This window comes from Corvus hawaiiensis, chromosome 15, assembly GCF_020740725.1.
Source record: "Corvus hawaiiensis isolate bCorHaw1 chromosome 15, bCorHaw1.pri.cur, whole genome shotgun sequence".
NCBI lineage: Eukaryota > Metazoa > Chordata > Aves > Passeriformes > Corvidae > Corvus > Corvus hawaiiensis.
In genome coordinates this window covers 19,996,820-20,015,011 of record NC_063227.1, presented here as the reverse complement: position 1 = coordinate 20,015,011, position 18,192 = coordinate 19,996,820, and positions in this window count along the sequence as shown.

Below are 18,192 nucleotides of genomic sequence, written 5' to 3'. Positions count from 1 at the left end.
GTGCACTTCAGCTGAACAGGCTCCTGAGGAGGAAAGCAGCTCAGTTTGTTTCTGAGCTCCTGCACCAATGGTTTCCAGTGCAGGGTATTTTCTGACTCCGCTGAACTGCAGAGTCATGAGCAGCCACCTCTCAATTGATTTACTGTGGGAAAAGAGCCACTGAGCAGAAAACCAATCAGCTTCTAACTGCAAATTAGGCATCTGGAGAGTCACTGGGAGGAAAATTAGGTAGTTACTACTCCATTTCATGATTATGTGTTCAAGGACTCTGGCAAGTGCTGCTTCTGCACTGAAACACAATGTGTTTCTGCTTTTTACCCTCTGCCTTTTTTTTAAGCTCCCAATGTCCTTCTAATTAGACAAACTTTCACTGAGCAGAGAGAAATTGCATGACACATTAATTCCAGAAGATGTATTAGTAGTGGCTGCAACTTCTTCCTATTAAGCAGATGTTGTTTTTAAAGTTTCCCTCCCTTTTGTCTTCTGCAGCTCCCACCACAGACTCAACTGGCTTTGACTGATCACCAGACGAGTTCGTTTTGCCATTTGCAAAACACACAGAGAGTGTATTCCAGATCCTGAGCAACTGGGAGCAGACACACAGCTCCGAGCTGTTACCTCTGCATCATGTTTGTGCTTTGTGTTTTCGTCAGCAGCCACTGCATTTGTCAGGGTTTCTCAGCAGCCACACGTTATTGCATAAAGCCCTGGCAGGCTCCTGGAAGGAGCTGGGTCCTTTACAGGAGATAATGTAAGCTTTCGGCCTGCTTGGAGCAGGTCGCTTTGGGAAGCCTCCAAACTCACTTCAAAATATATCCCTTGCTATGCCAGAAGCTGCTTTTGAAGTGCTGTGCCCAAGCCACAGGCGCTCGGGTGCCAGGATGCTGCGAGCAGCCCAGAGCAGGAAGCGTGTCAGCACTATCTGCCCAAAAACAGGGTGGGGAGGAGCAGGGAGTGGTGCAGACACCGGGAGTGGAAAATCAGCTGACATGGCCCAGCTCTAGGAGCAGATCGGGGATGGGTCAAATGACATCCATTCAACTCTTGAGATCAAACAAGGCTTTATTCTTTCATATTTTTGGCCCTGCATGTGAAAGCATGCTGCAATATCGTGCTTTTTAAAGTGGAATATGCAGGAAATCATATTTGAAGGGCCTGGCATTTACAGTATTTTTACGAAGTTCTCTTTCCCCTTTTGCTTTTCATCTATTTTCTACAATTTTTTTCAGCATGCTTTTCCTTCTGATTTATTGTTTTATTTTTCTATTTTTAAAACAAGAAATCTTTCCACTTCATCGTTTCTAATGTAATGCACATGAAAATTAGCAATGGACAAACTTCAAGCTCTTTAGAGGTCTGATCTGGCTGGGAGAAGCATCCAGAAGTTCAGAGGCTTATCCAAAGCTAATCTGAAAATTTCCAAACCTCTTTGGTCTAGACAGAGCTATAGGAACCCGCTGGCTCAGGACCCACCATGGGCTGGGCTTGCCTCTCACTGGCTGCTCCCTCCCCAAGCATCCAGGAGCAACTTTGAACAATTCCTTGCTGAAGAGCACACAAGGTGTGCAAACACACCCTTTTCTCCAGGCAAAACCCAGGCTCTTGGGACACTGTTCCACAAAACAACAAACAAATGTTTGGTTCCACTGGAAATGGCTTAAAACATCTGCCTGAGGCATTTGCTTACCAGAAATGCTTTGGCAGATTTAAGCTCCACAGTGTGATTAAAATTTATCATCACCCTTCATCTGAATCACAGAAACACAGAATGGTTTGGCTTGGAAGGGACCTTAAAGCTCATCTTGTTCCCTGCCATGGGCAGGGACACCTCCCACTGCCCCAGGCTGCTCCAAGCCCCAATGTCCAGCCTGGCCTTGGGCACTGCCAGGGATCCAGGGGCAGCCCCAGCTGCTCTGGGCACCCTGTGCCAGGGCCTGCCCACCCTCCCAGGGAGGAATTCCTTCCCAATCTCCCATCCAGCCCTGCCCTCTGGCACTGGGAAGCCATTCCCTGTGTCCTGGCACTCCATGCCTTGTCCAGTCTCTCTCCATGTTTCCTGTAGCTCCTTCAGGCCCTGCAAGGCCCCAGTGAGGTCACCCCAAAGCTTCTCCTCTCCAGGCTGGACAATGCCAGCTCTGGCAGCCTTTCCTCCCAGCAGAGCTGCTCCATCCCTCGGATCATGCTGGAGCCTCCTCTGGCCTGGCTGCAGCAGCTCCAGGCCCTTCCTGTGCTGGGCCCCAGGGCTGGGGCAGCTCTGCAGCTGGGCTCTCACCTGAGGGGGCACAGGGGCAGAACCCCCCCTCCCCTGCTGCCCACGCTGGGGCTCAGCCCAGGGCAGGGGGGTTCTGGGCTGGGGCAGGTCCAGCTCTCACCCCCAGCACCCCCAGGTCCTTCTCCCAGGGCTGCTCCAGCTGCTCATCCCCAGCCTGGACTGACCCCGGGGGTTCAGCAGCAGCCCTGGCTCTGACCTTCACTGTGCTTTGAGGGAGACATTTCCAGCCTGAACACACCTTTACATGCACAGGATCCAACCCAGCAAGCCCAGAGGAAGGCACAGCCCGAGGCTGTTTCCTCTCATCCCATCACAGCTGGGAGGCACCACAGAGAAACCAGGAGGGAACAGAATCTCTGCTCAGGCTGGAAGTGCTGTTTGTAGGAGAAATTTTACAGTGAGGCCTTCACCTGGTGGGGAAGCCAGGCAGGAGGGTGAGGATGAGGAAGGACTCACCTGGAACAGGCACAGACAAGGTGACACAGCTCATAGCTCAAATTCCACAATGATTATGAGGTTTTACTTAAATATTCTGTCCTAGGCAACATTTACTTCAAAACTCCCTGAGCTCATAGTGCTGAATGTATTAAAACACCTCAGTGAGGTCCACAGCTGATGAGCCTTTAAAATTAGGGCCCATTATACCCCAAATAATCGACAATTAATCACCAGAATTGCATCCAGCAGACATCCCGTGGCTGGATTCTGAAATGGGGCTGGAGTTCTATGAGCTTTGGCAACATTTCTGGTTATGCATTAAAGCACAAGGACCTTTTACCACCTGGATTCAAAGGTTGTCCCAAAGGCTTTGGTTAGAAGTTTCCATTAGACTGGGGAAGAAGAGGGGCTGAAACGAGAATGTGCTTTTCTTGAGGCTTTCACCTCCTCCTCAGTGTTCATTTATTAACAATGCCCACCAGCCAGCTGCCAGACCTGTGAGAGCAGTAAGACAAAAATCTCTGAGTCTTGCTCCAATAATCCAGAAAAATGCCATCTGTTGGATTATCCAATAGCCAAACATCTCAACTGCTTAAACAGAAGATAAATAAGACTACTCCTGAATTCATTTCCATCCACTCAAATTCAGAGCAAAGGGACTGGTAAGACAAACACATGAAATTCTTTTTTAATTCAGAAGAAACTCTATGACTTAGAAGAGCAGAGGGCTGGAATCCCAACCCTTCTGCTCACGCTGTCACCCGGAAAGCACATTTCCTCCTCGCTCCTGGCCAAATTCCCTTTATCAAAGGGATTTGCTCAAGCTTTCCTTGGAAAAGAACTCGACCTCTAAAAGGTTTTTGGTTGTATTTAGGCAGTTTTACCCAAATAATTTGATATTCAGTGTTAAAAAAGGAGATCCTCAGACAGATTCAGATGTTTGTCCACAGGGAGATAATGAGATGCCGGAAATGGCAAAATTTACTTCAATTGTGTTCTGATTATTAAAAAAACAAACAAACCCACAGAGCTCACTACTGTTCATCTTAGCTTTTTTTCTCCCCTGTCTCTTACAAGCCCTTATTTCTGGCCATGACCTCTTCCAAAACCCAGTCTATACATCAGTTTTCCAGGACAGCTCCAGTGGTGCCAGGTGTGAATTCACTGCTGGTTCACTTCCTCTCCTGGGAACCAACCATGAACTGTCTGTCCAGCTCTAAGTGTGCTCTGTGCTGTAATGAGGTGAGCTTTAGGAACTGCAAAGTTTTCCAGTCGTTCCATATGCAGGCGGTGCCATGCACAGAACCCCAAGCGTGGCTGCAGAGTTCCCAGGATTGTGTGGGGATTCATTCATACTCAGACATTCTGGAAGAGAAGCCTCCAAGACTGGCCAGAAGCCCAGTGGAATTCACTGAGGGTTTGGTTGGTTTTTTTTTCCCCAAAAAAAGTATTTTAAACATTTTTCATTTTTCCAAATATCAGCTCAGCTTCCCCCCTCCTTTTTCTAAGGCTTTTCCTCTGAAGTGGATAACAGCATTATGTCTGATCCTGAAATTCCAAGCTGAATTACACACCCAGGGCATGGCTTCCCAGAACAGCAACTGGAAGAGCACTTGGCCTTGTCAGGAAGAGGCAATTTGGATGTCTGGGTATATCTTGGAGCACATCAGGCAGCAGCCCCTGCAGAGCTGCCTGTCCTGCCTGTCCAGCCACTCTGAGCCACACTCCAGGGATCCCTGTCCCAGCTCACTGTGTGGAAATATCAGTGAGAGGGTTCCTGCCATGAACGGAGACACTGCTCCCCATGGAGGAAGGCAGGGATCACCAGTTCCCAAATCTTCAGGCTGAAAACACACACAGCCCCTGCCTAGGGAGGGAACAGCTTCCCCTGCCCTGGGATGAGCCCTCTCCTACTTGAGCAGTGAAAGCACGAGTCCAAATGCTATAAAAACAGGGAAAAAAACATCCTTTCTTGGATGGTTGGGGGTTTTTTTTGTGGGATGTGACTCCTCTCCAGCCCCACCTTGCAGGATTCTTCCATGTGCCTGCTGCTCCCAGCCCAGGGGTGGCTCTGCCAGGGGCACTGGGGTCATTTGAGCACCAGGAGCAGCTGAGGGAGCTGGGAAAGGGGCTCAGGCTGGAGCAAAGGAGGCTCAGGGGGGACCTTGTGGCTCTGCACAAGTCCCTGACAGGAGGGGGCAGCCGGGGGGGTCGGGCTCTGCTGGCAGGGAACAGGGACAGGAGGAGAGGGAACGGCCTCAGGCTGGGCCAGGGCAGGCTCAGGGTGGACAGCAGCAGGAATTTCCCCACGGAAAGGGAGCTCAGGCCTTGGCAGGGGCTGCCCAGGGAGGTGGTAACACCGGTCCTGAGCGAGAGGGAGCGGTTGAGGTGACGTGGCTGCCGTGGGCAGTGTCTGTTGTCAGAGGGCTCTGTGGTGGGTAATAACATTTCCTTGCACCCTCTGTCATTAGCATCGCTGCTGTGACTTTTCATTTTCTTATCTCATTGCTGTCTCCAGTAAATTGTTCTTATCTCAACCCATGATCATTGCCCTTTGTGCCTCCATTCTCCTCTCCATCCCGGCACTGTTGTTTGCACTTTCAGTGGGAACTCTGAACTGGGGGAGACCATTCCTAAACCATGACAAGCAGCTACACCAGCAGTGTGGAAATAATGCCCACACAAACTGCTTTGAAATTTAAAAATCCCAGAACAGAGCTCAGCATCAGGCTGTGGGGTACTGTGAAGAATTAAGAGCCCAAATTGAGTACCATGGGCTCAGAGGTAGGGGACAGGTAATGAAATAATTTCAGGTCTCTGGATACTGAGGCCTTTTCAGAACACACTGGCAAATACATGGAGTAAGAGTGGTAGGCTCCAAGAACTGCTGAATACAGAGCAAAGGCTTTCAGCTTGTTTTTTGCAGCTCTCCAGGGCTGTACTTTCAGATCAGAACTGTGATTTCCACGCACAATTTTAGGGTTTGTGCCTTTCCCTTGCCCTGTGAAGTGTTGAACGATTGCTCTTCCACATCCACTTAAAATTATTCAAACTGACAGAAAAGCAGTTTGCAGGGAGAAAACCAGTGAGATGAGATGCATTAACAGCACCAGAGGTATTCACAACCTCCACAGGTACAAAATACCCTCACACAATCTGTCCATTGTCTTTAAAACTAAACTGGTATCTTATTGATTGATCCCAGATGGAAAAAACCCCACACTAATCTACATCTGGTACAAGTCTGTTCAACCAAATATCGATGAAGAAGAGCTTTTCCTCTGCCTTGAGAGCACAATGAAAGTGTGATTATAAGCAAGGAAATGTGGTACATCCCATGAACACATGTTGGGTTTGTGATGGATTGTGTGTGACACTAATCCCCAAACACAGCACTTAGACCATGGACCAGGCATTGGAGGAGAGCAGAAAAGGAAACGAGGAGAACCTCTCTGGTGCACTGAAATCATAGGCTTTTCACATAATCTTGCAATTTGCTACCTTCTCAAATTCCCCCCTTTCCCTTGCCAAGACAAATCAGTGAACATCCCCGGGACCTGAGCCGTGCAGCAGAGATCTGGGGTGTTCTTCCTAAATGGGAAATTCACTGAATCTCCAGGGGGTTTCTGCATACTGGATCTTGAGAACTATGGAGTGGATTCTCTCCAAACTGGAATTCATGCTGCATGTCTGAAGTCTAATCCAGCTTCCCAGAAAGGTGCAGGGAGTGATTGTTCTCTATGAAGCCAAGGCAGAAATGCAGCACAATGTCACGTGTAAAAAAATCTTCATCAGACACAAAATACAAGTTTTGGGGAATGATTTCCAAAGCAGATTTTAATCCACCCTTAAATTCTCATCCTCCCTGATTTATTATGGCTCTCAAACACTTCAGAGCAGACCCTCAGCCTTCTGCCATTTCTGTCCAGGCTGTTGGAACACAGGATATTGTTCTGACCTGCATCCAAAGGGGAGACCTCTGCATGGGAATATTTAGGAGTGAAGCTCAGCCCAAAGCAAATCCCTCTGTGTCCCATGGCCTGGAATTCAGCTGCTCACCTGCCAGGGCTGAATCCCTCCCTGGGCTTCAGGGCAAATACAGCAAACTTTGTGTGGCTGTGTTTTTCAGCTTGGCATAGAAACCTTCACAAGTGCCACCCTGACCATTCTCAGAAAGAACTGGATCAAAAGCCCCTGGAAATCCACGGGAACGCTGCTGTCTCTGCCCTGCTTTGGAGCAGACTGTTCTTTCTAAGAATGGTGCAGGAGCTAAACCTGGCTCAGACAGGGCTGGGAGCCCACCTGGAAGAACCTTGGCTCAGCAGAGGGAGATGAGCCCAGCACTCCCCTCCAGCAGGGCAGTCACAGCCCTGAGGTTGCAGCAAAGCTGACATTTTACATTGAATTCTGATTTTATTTTGAAAACTACAAAGCATTCCAGGGCACTGGTGAAGCACATCTGTTTCTATCCGAACTGAAGAACACTGGCTCTCTCCCGTGTTTTTTTGGGTGGAAAGGGAAACTCTGTGGGTCATAGCAGGATAATCTCTTTTTAATATAGTCCTCTGTGCAAAATCCACACTGAGCCAGCCAAAGGCAGACAGATATTAATGATATTATCTTGCCCACATATAAAAAGAAAACATCTACAGAATTATTAATCTGCTCTGATGACTTTCTGAATGCTGAAGCCTTGTGAGTTACCAGGTCTGTTAAAAGATACAGAAAAGGTATTGCTGGAAATAAAATGCAATTTCAAATCCTAGTATAAATTGGGTTAACCCAAGATATTTATGTGGTCACCACTACCTTGGTCTCTGGACTTTGTACATTTTTTACCTGATTTTTCTATGTGGTAGGAAAATATTTATCCCCTTCATGCAGATGGGGAGCTAAAAGAAAGAGCAACTCACCCAGCAATGGCAACCAGAAGTATTTCATTAACATCAGGTTTCAAAACAGCAAAAAACTGTCTTTTTAGTCATGAGTTTCAGAAAAACAATAACTGTACTTTCTGTACTTGTCCTTTTTTTGCTGAACCCAAAGATGCTTCTTGGCTTTTCTTCTCAAATATTTTGGAGGGACAGCAATTTATTTTAAGCACAACAGGGGCACACAGAGATGTGACTTCTCCATGCAGGGCCTTCAAAGAGTGGGAGAAAACTGGGAAATTCATGGAAGTCAACAACATTTGCCCTGGACCTGTCTTCTTTACACCAGACCTTGGAAAACCAGGCTGATTCCTGCCCAAGAATAAAACTGGAGTTGCTTTGGGCTTAGCAACAGCTCCCACTTGGAGAACAGTGAGATCAGACCTCACCTCTGGCAATGCTGAGTGGTGGCACAGCGTGCCTGACTCTTCCCATTCTGCAGGGGAAATTCCAGTAAAACACCAGGGTTTATCCCAGCCCCTCGTTCCCGGGACAGAAAAACTCCATCCACAGCCGAGCCTCAGGCAACCCATCCCAGTGGGAGAAGCTGCTCAATCTTTACATTTATTTCAGTTTCATGAAACAGCTACACAAACCCCTGCCCCACAGTGTCCCTTCCAGAGCAAACAGGCTGGGAGAAGGAAAAACGCTTGGAAAACAGGATTCTGGATGCAGCTGCAGTGCCAGCACCTGGGCTGTGGGCAGGAGCCCGCAGCTGGGAACGGGCACGACCCAGCCCTGGCTGCACTCGGGGCATCGAGAGCCAAAAACCCGGAGCTGGGCAGGGCACGTGAGGTCCTGCAGTGCGGAGCCGTTTGCTGCAGGAGAAACACGTGGAAAAGCCTGAGCTGGGCAGACAATCCAGATGCGGAATGCCGTGTGTGGGGGGGGATCCCAACCTGAGCAGCTGCAGCTGGAGAAATCCAGGGAGCCAGAGATGCCCAGGAAGGTTTGCTCTTGGAGCAGAAAGATGCCTCTGATGGAATCTTACAAAATTATCGGAAATACTTGAACAAACAAACCTTCAGCCTTACACCAACAGCAACAGATCCCCTGGAGTCACCAGAAATCGCCTCCCTGCACAGAAAATGGTATTTTCATTATCAGAATGAGGAATTATTCAACATGGCAAATGCGCTGTCAAGGCACAAACCAGGGAGAAGTCAATAAAAATAAAATCAAATTCATAGAGCAATTTGGTAAGAATGGTTTTGAGTCCAAGTTGCTCTGAAAAGCCCAGAAATGCCTGGAAGACACAAACCCATTGGGCTTTTGATGATCACCCAGAAAAATAATTAATAATGTTCAAAGTTCGGATTTTTTTTTTTTTTAAGGATAAACTCTATTTTCCCTCTCCTTGCCTGTAAGGGAATTCTCAGTGCACATGGCAACACCCAGAAGACTCCCCAGCACTCTGCACTCCAGTGCAGGCGTGGACTGGGAGTATCTCAGGAATTCATCCCTCCTGAACCTGAGGCTCATCCTGCTGAGCGTTCCCACCCTGCTGCCTTCTCCTCCCCAGCCCGAGGGACTTGGCTGAGCCAGGAGCCTCCAGCAGGGGTGGGGACCTGTCACAAAAGGTCACAAAAGGTGCCATCTGCTGGGCCACCTCCTCTCAAAAGCCTGGTTTGGAGCCACCTGCACAAAAGTGTTCAAGGGGTGGGATGTGGGCACAGAGGAAGGAGGGAGGAGTTAGGCTGGAGAGCTGTGCAGATCTTTCCACCCCCAAACCACCAGCATTAACTCCCATGGAAACACTTCCTTCTCTGAGCTTTAGGGCAGGTGTCCCCCTGTTCCACCCCACACCTCCTCCTGCTCCGTTTTACACCTTTACTCAGCCATGGAGAAAAAAACCCACTCAAATCTTACTCTGCAGTCCTAAGGATGCCAATTTAACATCCACAGTCTGGTTCTTTCATGCCATAAATTTTGTTATATCATTTTTATGCTTTTTAAAGCTATTGGCTATTTCTTGAGGGGGCTGTCAGGAGCTGTGAAATAATCTATTATAGACTTTGCAAAGATTATTGTCCAGAAGTTCCTGCTGCCCAAAGGACCCAGCAGCCATACTTTGACTTTCCTTTGAGATCCCACAGTCCCTAATCAAGCTGAATCTGAAGACCTGCTGGAGCTCTGTTTTACAAATGAAACTCTTCCATTCAGTTAATGAAGGACACACTAAGGCTGCCGTGCAGTCACCAAGCCCATATGAGCCCAAATCCACATCACCTGACCACGCAGGAGTATTTTTGCTGACTTTAGTGTGGGTTTGATAGAACACATGGAAAGACAATACCTCAGCCATGAACCTCAGTTTCCAGACCTATTGAATAGCTTAATTTCAGACCAGCTCACAGATAGCAGCTCAAGCTTTTAATCTATTGCTCATCATGCCTCAGAAGTGTGTTTAGGGATTAATCTGTCAGTAGGAAGGTGCACAGAGGAAGAACTTCACTTTTACTGAGCCACGGCCAGCATTTTCCAGGCATATGGTATCCAAATGCCCGTTTGGAAACAGCATTCCCTCTCCTGGGGCAGGCACACACATACACCTCATAAAAACAGATTTACAGGTCAAAATAAGCCCTGGCTTGGAATGCAGATCCTCCTCTGTGGATGCTGCAGAGCATGAGGTGCTCCCCAGATGTGCCTGGTGTAATGAAATGCCCCCTTGCAGGAGCAAGCACCAGCTGATTCCTTGGAGCTTCCCAGCTCTGTGTTCACATTGTGGGGCACAGCATGGCTCATCCCAAGGGTGATGGGGCAACTGCCTGCTGTGAACTCCTCATTCCACTTCCCAAGGCAATCCTGCGCTCTGCACACTCAGCTCCCAGGGATGAAAAGTTCTCACACACCCCACAATGCCACTGAATACAAAGAAAGTGTGAGCTTTCGTTGGGACCCATGTGTAAACTCCCCATTAAATTAACTGATGGGACAGAATTGTCCTTCATTTGGGCACACTCAGAGCTGGCAAATCCATTCTTGGGGAAATAGGAGTTATTCTTCATTCCCTATGCATCACGTCATGTTTGAAAATTATTGTATTCATTGTTCACAAAATGAAGGGAACCCTTTTTACAAATGCTTTTCTCCAGCTGCCATGGTGCAATTCCTATTTTGGTGAGTATTTTTTCAGTCTGTGGCTCACTCCTCAAGGCTTAACCTCAGCTAGAAAATGTTCACAAGTCGTGACTGCTGCAGTCACTGCTTTGACCTCTGACTAACACCCTGCTCCTTGCTCTGGAAAATAATGAATTGCAGGGAACCTTTTTCTAAACACAGATCCTCAGAGGGAGAGCAGCCACCCCTGAAACACGAGCACTAACCAAACACACCGACGTAAATTACCTCAGTGGGCAAACAAGGAAGAGACAAGAGTTGTCAAAACAGAGAGTGAGTTGTAGTAGATTTACTAAGTTTTTCTGCTGTTTAACTAACTCTGCCCTTAGCGTAGAGGGGGATATTTTTGGAAAGTCTTATAAAATCCATTCAGCTGTTTGAGGTAGATGAATGTGGAAAAAAAACTCTCACAGCTGTCAACTTTATTTTTCAGATCTTTTTTTTTTTTTGGTGCTTGGATAATTCAAAAATGGCTTTGATTTAAAACTCCAGACTTGGCAAGGACAAATAGTAGCCTTGACTGAAAAACAAGAGCAGTGCTTGTAGTTCTGAAATAACCAACTTATGGATGTTTAGAGCTGACTCCTGAGCCTGACAGGACACCAAGGAGAATGCTCTGAACCTGGGCAGGTGCAAAGGCAGCGTTGGAAGGGCTGTATTAGAATTTGGATGTGTGAACTTGGAGTGTTTGAAGCAATCCCAGCTATGAAATACAGCAAGAGACCATTTAAAAAATAATGTACTGAAATTGGTGCCATGGTAAGGCCCACAACAAAATATCAGGGAAAACAGCATCTCCTTGAAACACCACACTTTATTTTGTTCATCTTTTTACTTCCACTGAAAAACAGCCTTAGGTGTAAATGAAATCAAAGTTAGTAAACTGACCATGCTGGGAATACGTTTCTAGTGGCAGGATGAAGCAATTCCTGGACACCAGTGGCTGTACTGGCTGCTCATTATCAGTTTTCATTTGACTTTTTTCCAGCTTAAATGGAGGGAGCTGGGAAAGGGGCTCAGGCTGGAGCAAAGGAGGCTCAGGGGGGACCTTGTGGCTCTGCACAAGTCCCTGACAGGAGGGGGCAGCCGGGGGGGTCGGGCTCTGCTGGCAGGGAACAGGGACAGGAGGAGAGGGAACGGCCTCAGGCTGGGCCAGGGCAGGCTCAGGGTGGACAGCAGCAGGAATTTCCCCATGGAAAGGGTGCTCAGGCCTTGGAAGTGCCCAGGGAGGTTTGGAGTGCCCATGCCTGGAGGTGTCCAAGGAAGGGCTGGAGGTGGCACTCGGTGCTCTGGGCTGGGGACAAGGTGGGGACCAGGCACAGCTGGGACTCGATGGGCTGGGAGGGCTTTTCCAACCTCAGTGATCCTGGGATACTGTGAACTCCATAGTTCAGATGATGAACTCTGACATCTCAGAATCTTTTCCCTGAGACAACCCAGTTAATTCATAAACTCACATGAGTGGGTGGAGGATGGGTGTGGGGAGAGGAGTAAACCAAAGTAAAAAATAAATTAAATTAAGCCCAGGGCTTTCAGTAGCCTCCATTCAGTAGCCAAGAATTAGCAAGGAAAACACCATTTCCCATTTTTTAATTGATGCTTGTGCCAAAAGGCCTCAGGTATGTACTACCCCAAACAAAAGTCTTGGGGGAATTTCAGCCTCAGGAAACAAACTCTCCTGGGCAAAATGTGATTTCCTGGAGTCAGTAGTTCTATTGCAGAATACTGGATGTTAACTTTGTTAATAAGAAAACATTTTTCAAATGAAAAATGACTTGTTAACCACTTTTATGTCACTTTTTCAGTAACACATTAAAGTAAACAAACCTAAGATGTTAAATAAAATAAAAAACCCACTACACCTGCAGAGTTTTACCAGCTCACATTACAAAGTGTTCTCTGAAGTGGTTGGGGAGCTATTTCCATTACAAACAGCAAGTGTGCTTGAAAGTAATTCAAAGAGTCAAATTAGGCAGATTACATCAGAGTGTATTTCCCTGCAGCAGAAGGACTTTTGAAACACCTGCCTGACATATTTCAACCTCTGCAGAGAAATATGACACGGACGGGTTTCAGGAACAGCTACAGCCTGGAGAGGGAGGCTATTTGATGTTCAATTCCACAAAACAATCCTTAATTAATAAGCCCATTCTGTTTGCAATTTGTACTTTTGTTTTTAAACACAAACCAACAATAATAAGCAGTGACAAGAGGCCAAATCTGCACCAGCTGAAATTACAGCAAGGTTTGTACACCGCGTTAAACACTGAATTGCTCCTATCAGTCCCAGTGTTTTGTTGCCTGGAACACATTTCAGTTAATTAAATATCTTACCACACACTCAAGTGACAAGATTGAGTAAGGAGAAAGACCAAGAGGTCCAGTTTAGCAATGGAGAGAAGAGCTGAGGGTACATAAATGGATCCACTGTTGGAGCTGACCCGCCCCAGATGCATCGTGTCACAGGGTACTTGGCATCTGAAAATTCCAGAGACTGCTGCAATTGCCTTTTCACTTTGCTTCAGTTCTTGGAAAAAAGCTGGAACAAATCATTACACAAACATTTGAAGGCAGAGCAGAGATGACTGATGGCCAACAGGCATTTCTCAAGAGCAAATCATGTCAAGGAGTGCAGTTCCCTCACCAGCAGACAGGCAGGGCACGGACATTGGGCAAGAGCAGCACATGGAGTCTGTGCCCTGAATTATCACAGGCAGTGGACACCCCACAAGGGCAGGCATGGGAGGTACTCACTGATTAGAGAATCATGGAATATCCTGAATTGGAAAGGACCCACAAGGATTATCAAGCCCAGCTCCTGGTCCTGCACAGCCACCCCAGCAAACCTACCCTGTGCATCCCTGAGAGCATTGTCCAAGTACCCCTTGAACTCCAGCAGCCTTGGAGCTTTATCCTCCTACCATGTTTTGATGCTGCCTTTCAGGGTATTTCTTCATCTTGATGTACATGCAAAGGCTGATCTGCACAGGAGGGTTGACACTGCCCTCCTTTTGTTATTTTTTGTGTGGTGTTCGTAAAAGAGATCCCAGCAACACCTGAGCACAGTATAAAACTCAAAATGTAACACTACTTTAAATTTTAGTTTAGTTTTTCTTTCGTGTTAAATCATTGCCTTAATAGGATATTGTGAACTCCTCTATTAATAAACTCTTAGCAGTTTCCCAAAAGGATGTTGTGTGATCCAGGGATACTCCTAGGAAGGAGCAGGAGGAACTGGAAGCCCACCAAGATTATAGATCCCATTTTTATCATGTCATTTTTCCAGACTTAGAAGGATGTAGGAATTACAGTGAAGGATAATTCCTGTGCAGAACTGATAAAGTGGAGAGAAAAAGCCCTCTGAGAGCTGGGAGAATGTAAAACACAGAGTCCTCAGAGCCCTGGCACACAGCCTTCACAGGGACCTGATCTTGCTGTCATTACAGAGACATTATTGAAGAAAACCTCCATTCTTGAGGCTCTTATTCGGTACAACAGGTTTTCAGTTCAGTGTTTGGGTTCAGTAAGTAAAGGCATAGAATTGGTTCAATATTTTGCTGCATAGAGAACAGGAGCTGCAGGAGGGATCCCTCACCTGTGACAGACACAGGCTGAACACAGTACCTAACAGGGACCCAACAGGGACCCAATAGGGACCCACCAAAGAACCTTTCCAGGTCTCCTGGACCCAAACAATCCCAGAGCTCCATGGCGACTTAGGAGGAAGGGACCCACAGCTCTGGAGCAGAACAAAGCCCAGGAGCACAGGGAGCTCAGGGAAATACCACATCCACCGAGTGCGAGGAGAAGGAATGCACCGCGGTTTAGGAGCAGGGCGAGATGGAGACATTCCCAGAGAAACTCCGTGTGAACAACTTCCCCTGGGAATATCCCACCACTCCCAGCTCCGAGTTCAGAGACATCAGGGCCAGGCTTGCTGAAAAGAGCCCTTCCCCAGGAGAGCAGTCAGGACGGGACTCCAATCTCCAAAACTCCAGCTCCAAAGCCTTTGAACTGGGAATGCCATTTATTGTCCTGGTCATTCCTGCCTCGATAGGCTGCAGCAAAGTGTTTTTTCCTCTTTTTTTAATGCACAGTGGCCCCCATTAGCAGAGGGAGGAGTGTACCAGCTGTGGCTGAGGGCAGTCACTATCAGCCTCAGGGGGAATATAAGGTTGTTTATAGAGACGAATGTTCTTTTGCTCAAACTACTGCAATTTACAGTTAATTTTACTTAAAGGCAATTACACAAGAAGCCATGAAAGGAAGAGAGTTTTGCCTTGGGCCTGCAGCACAGAGACAGAAAATTATTTCATTGTTGTCACAGCTCTTGCCAATAGTACAGAAAAATGGATCAAACTGGCACCATTTTTTTTTTCAAAAGAATTTCCTGGGCAGTTCGACTAAAAATCCCTGGCAATAACAACATTAACACAACAAGTGATATAATTTCCACACCTGTCTGATTCCTCTTCAAAAAATACAATCCATCTTAATTACTTCTTGAACACTTCAACATGAAAGTTCCTTTTTTCCATAAAAAAATCCTATCCAGTAAGTGAAGTCAAAGATGCAAGAAAAATAAAGGTGACCTTGAGGGCAGCACTAAAATAAATGTCCTCAGCTAAATCACCTGGCTGTCAGTGGCCCAGAGGTGCAGGCCACTCTGAGAGCTTCTGAGCACTTTCCCAACACCACGAGGAGCCCAGAACATCTCTGCTCAGCAGGATGGACCCACACACCTGCACAAGCCCTTCCTCCACCCCTGTGTGACCTCCGGGTCTCCTCAGCCCGAGCACAGGCAGGGCACTGGGAGGGCCCCATCCCTGGGATGCTGCTAAGCCAGCACTGAGCCAAGCTTTGCCCTTCTAAGGCTCACCCTCCTCACCCTTCGGTCCTTCCCTAAACTGCAAAACTCCTCTTTCATAGTCCAAGCTACTGGGGGTGGTCTTCTTCCTCCTAGGGAGTAGCAAGGCAAATTTTGGCTGATAGGAATTGTCAGAGACCCAGCTAAACTCAGGCTTCTGGTTGGTTTCTGTATCTGCAGACACTCAGGGCAATGCAGGAGACAATGTCCCTTCAAACAGCTAAAGACTGAGCCTGCTGCTGAACTAGAATTGGGTGACAGGAGGGTGCATCCCAAAAAATCAAATCAAAAATGTCCTGTAAACTTTAAATCAGCCTGACAGCCATGGAGGAAGAGAGTATTCACCACACTTTGTACCTAAGAACTGAACTAAAAGTTAAACTAGGAGACCAATCTTAAAACTGATCCATAGTCCTTAAGGAAAGAGGGGCCTGTTGAAGTCAGGCCTCAAGCAATTAGCACAAGGATAAACAATAAATCAATGTAATTAGATTGTTTACAAGCTAATTGAATTATTTACAGTTTTCACGTCGAGTTCAAAGTTGCCTAGCTATCCAAATATATCCAGGTAGGCATTATTTTATAAACGTTCCCTTTCTGAAGGAAACATAAACACACATACATAAAAACATCAAGGTTACAGCCCCAGCACTCAAAGCTTAGGAAATGCCAGAATTAAGTTTTCATGGGCAAAAGAAAATATTTTTCTCTTAATTTCATTCCCAGAAATGGTGAAACCATTTTTTGTTGAAGCTTTCCAAACAATTCATCTGAGGCAGACATTCAGCATGGAAAGTTTCAGCCCAAACAGTTAAAATCTGGCACAGATTTATGCCACTGAAAACTGGGGCTTATAATGGGAAATGTGAGGCAAGCCTAATTACAGGCAGCACTACCAGCAACATTTATAAAGTATTTAAGACTAAAATTTCATACTGGCTTTGCTAGGTCTGTTTTTCTAGGAATATTGTGCATAAGTATTTGAACCTTCTTATATACCTTTAAATTTCAGACTGTTTGTAAGTCTGGGGTCTGCGACAAACTTGGCCAAAACCCCAAGGCAGTTCTTTGCATCAGCCCTCAGAAATAGGAGGCATTGCTCAGAAAAAGAGGTCTCACGTGTCTGATGTGAAGTAGGAGAAGCCACAGGTTTTCAAAGGATCCCCGTACCCACACAAGCTTCAAATTTCTGTGGGCATTTTTTAGTTTGCATATTTCAATCAACTCCAGAGCTGGTCCAAAGGTGATGCTTTTTTTTTGAGGAGTTGGTTTCCAGATGAAAGCAAATTATTAATAAAAAATTCTCCATTGATCTGCTCAATAATTAATATTCGGAATTTCAAAAGGAAAGGAACTAATTTCAAAACAGACAGATGGACATCCTGATGTCTCAGGATTTGGCATCACATGGAGAGAGACTTTTTACAAGGGCCTGGAGTGATAGGACAAGGGGGAATGGCTTCAAACCGAGAGAGAGTGGGGTAAATGGGATATTGGGAAGGAATTCCTCCCTGGGAGGGGGTGAGGCCCTGGCACAGGGTGCCCAAAGAAGCTGCGGCTGCCCCTGGATCCCTGGAAGTGTCCAAGGCCAGGGTTGGACAGGGAAGTCTGGTTTATTAACTTCCTAAAAAGCACGAAAATATATCTTATATAAATGACTGCCAAGTGATGTTTTGTTCTCCCAGCGATGGTAAATGCCTTTACCAAGTGGCAGAATGAGCCTTTGGCCAAAGCTCGTTGAAGCATCCTGAGATGCAGGAGCTCTGCTCCCAGTTCTTCACTGATTACAAACTTTGCCTTATTCATTTACCTCCTCCAGGCCTCTGCTCCCCATGTTTCAGGTGTAAATACCATCTCCTGCTCAGGAGGCTCTTCCAGGCAGGCACTGTCCCATTCTGGACATTGTCTTCTGCCACCTGTACAATGGCAGCGAATCCCAGGGGGATTTCAAGGCACTTCTGCTGCAGAAATAAATCCCAGCTCTCTATGCTCTCAGTTGACTAAATGCTTTCTTTTCAGCAAAATTTAAACCCCATTCATTTTAATTAAGCATTTAGACTTTATTTGGTGCTTCTTCAGCTTGCCTCTTTTGAAGCAACCCCCCCAAATTTCTGTGAAATATCCTACCCAGCTGAAGGCACAGTGAGTTCTTTATTCCCCTCAGCAGAGCACAGTGACATAAAGGAATCCTGTGAGGAAAGGCATCCGCAGTAGGAAAAATAGAGGTTCTTGTAAAGCACTCCTCCAACTTTCCTAAAGACTTCATATTTGTGACTTATAGCCCAGGGAGGTTTGTTCCACGGGGGCCTTGCCAATGAGGCTGCATTGCAGTGAGGAACCCACGGTGACACATCGTCTTCGTGATATTTGCACAGAAGTTCCTGCATCCATCTTGCAGCTCCGCTGGGGGGATGTCATAAAGCTGCTAACAACCACTGATTGTGGGACAGCTGGGGGTGCCCTCAGCAGAGAAACACCTCGGGGGTTTTGTTCAAAACTGAGGCTGAGGTTGAGCTTTGTGCTTTGCAGCAGCGTCCTTGTTTTCATCCATGTGGAAGAGC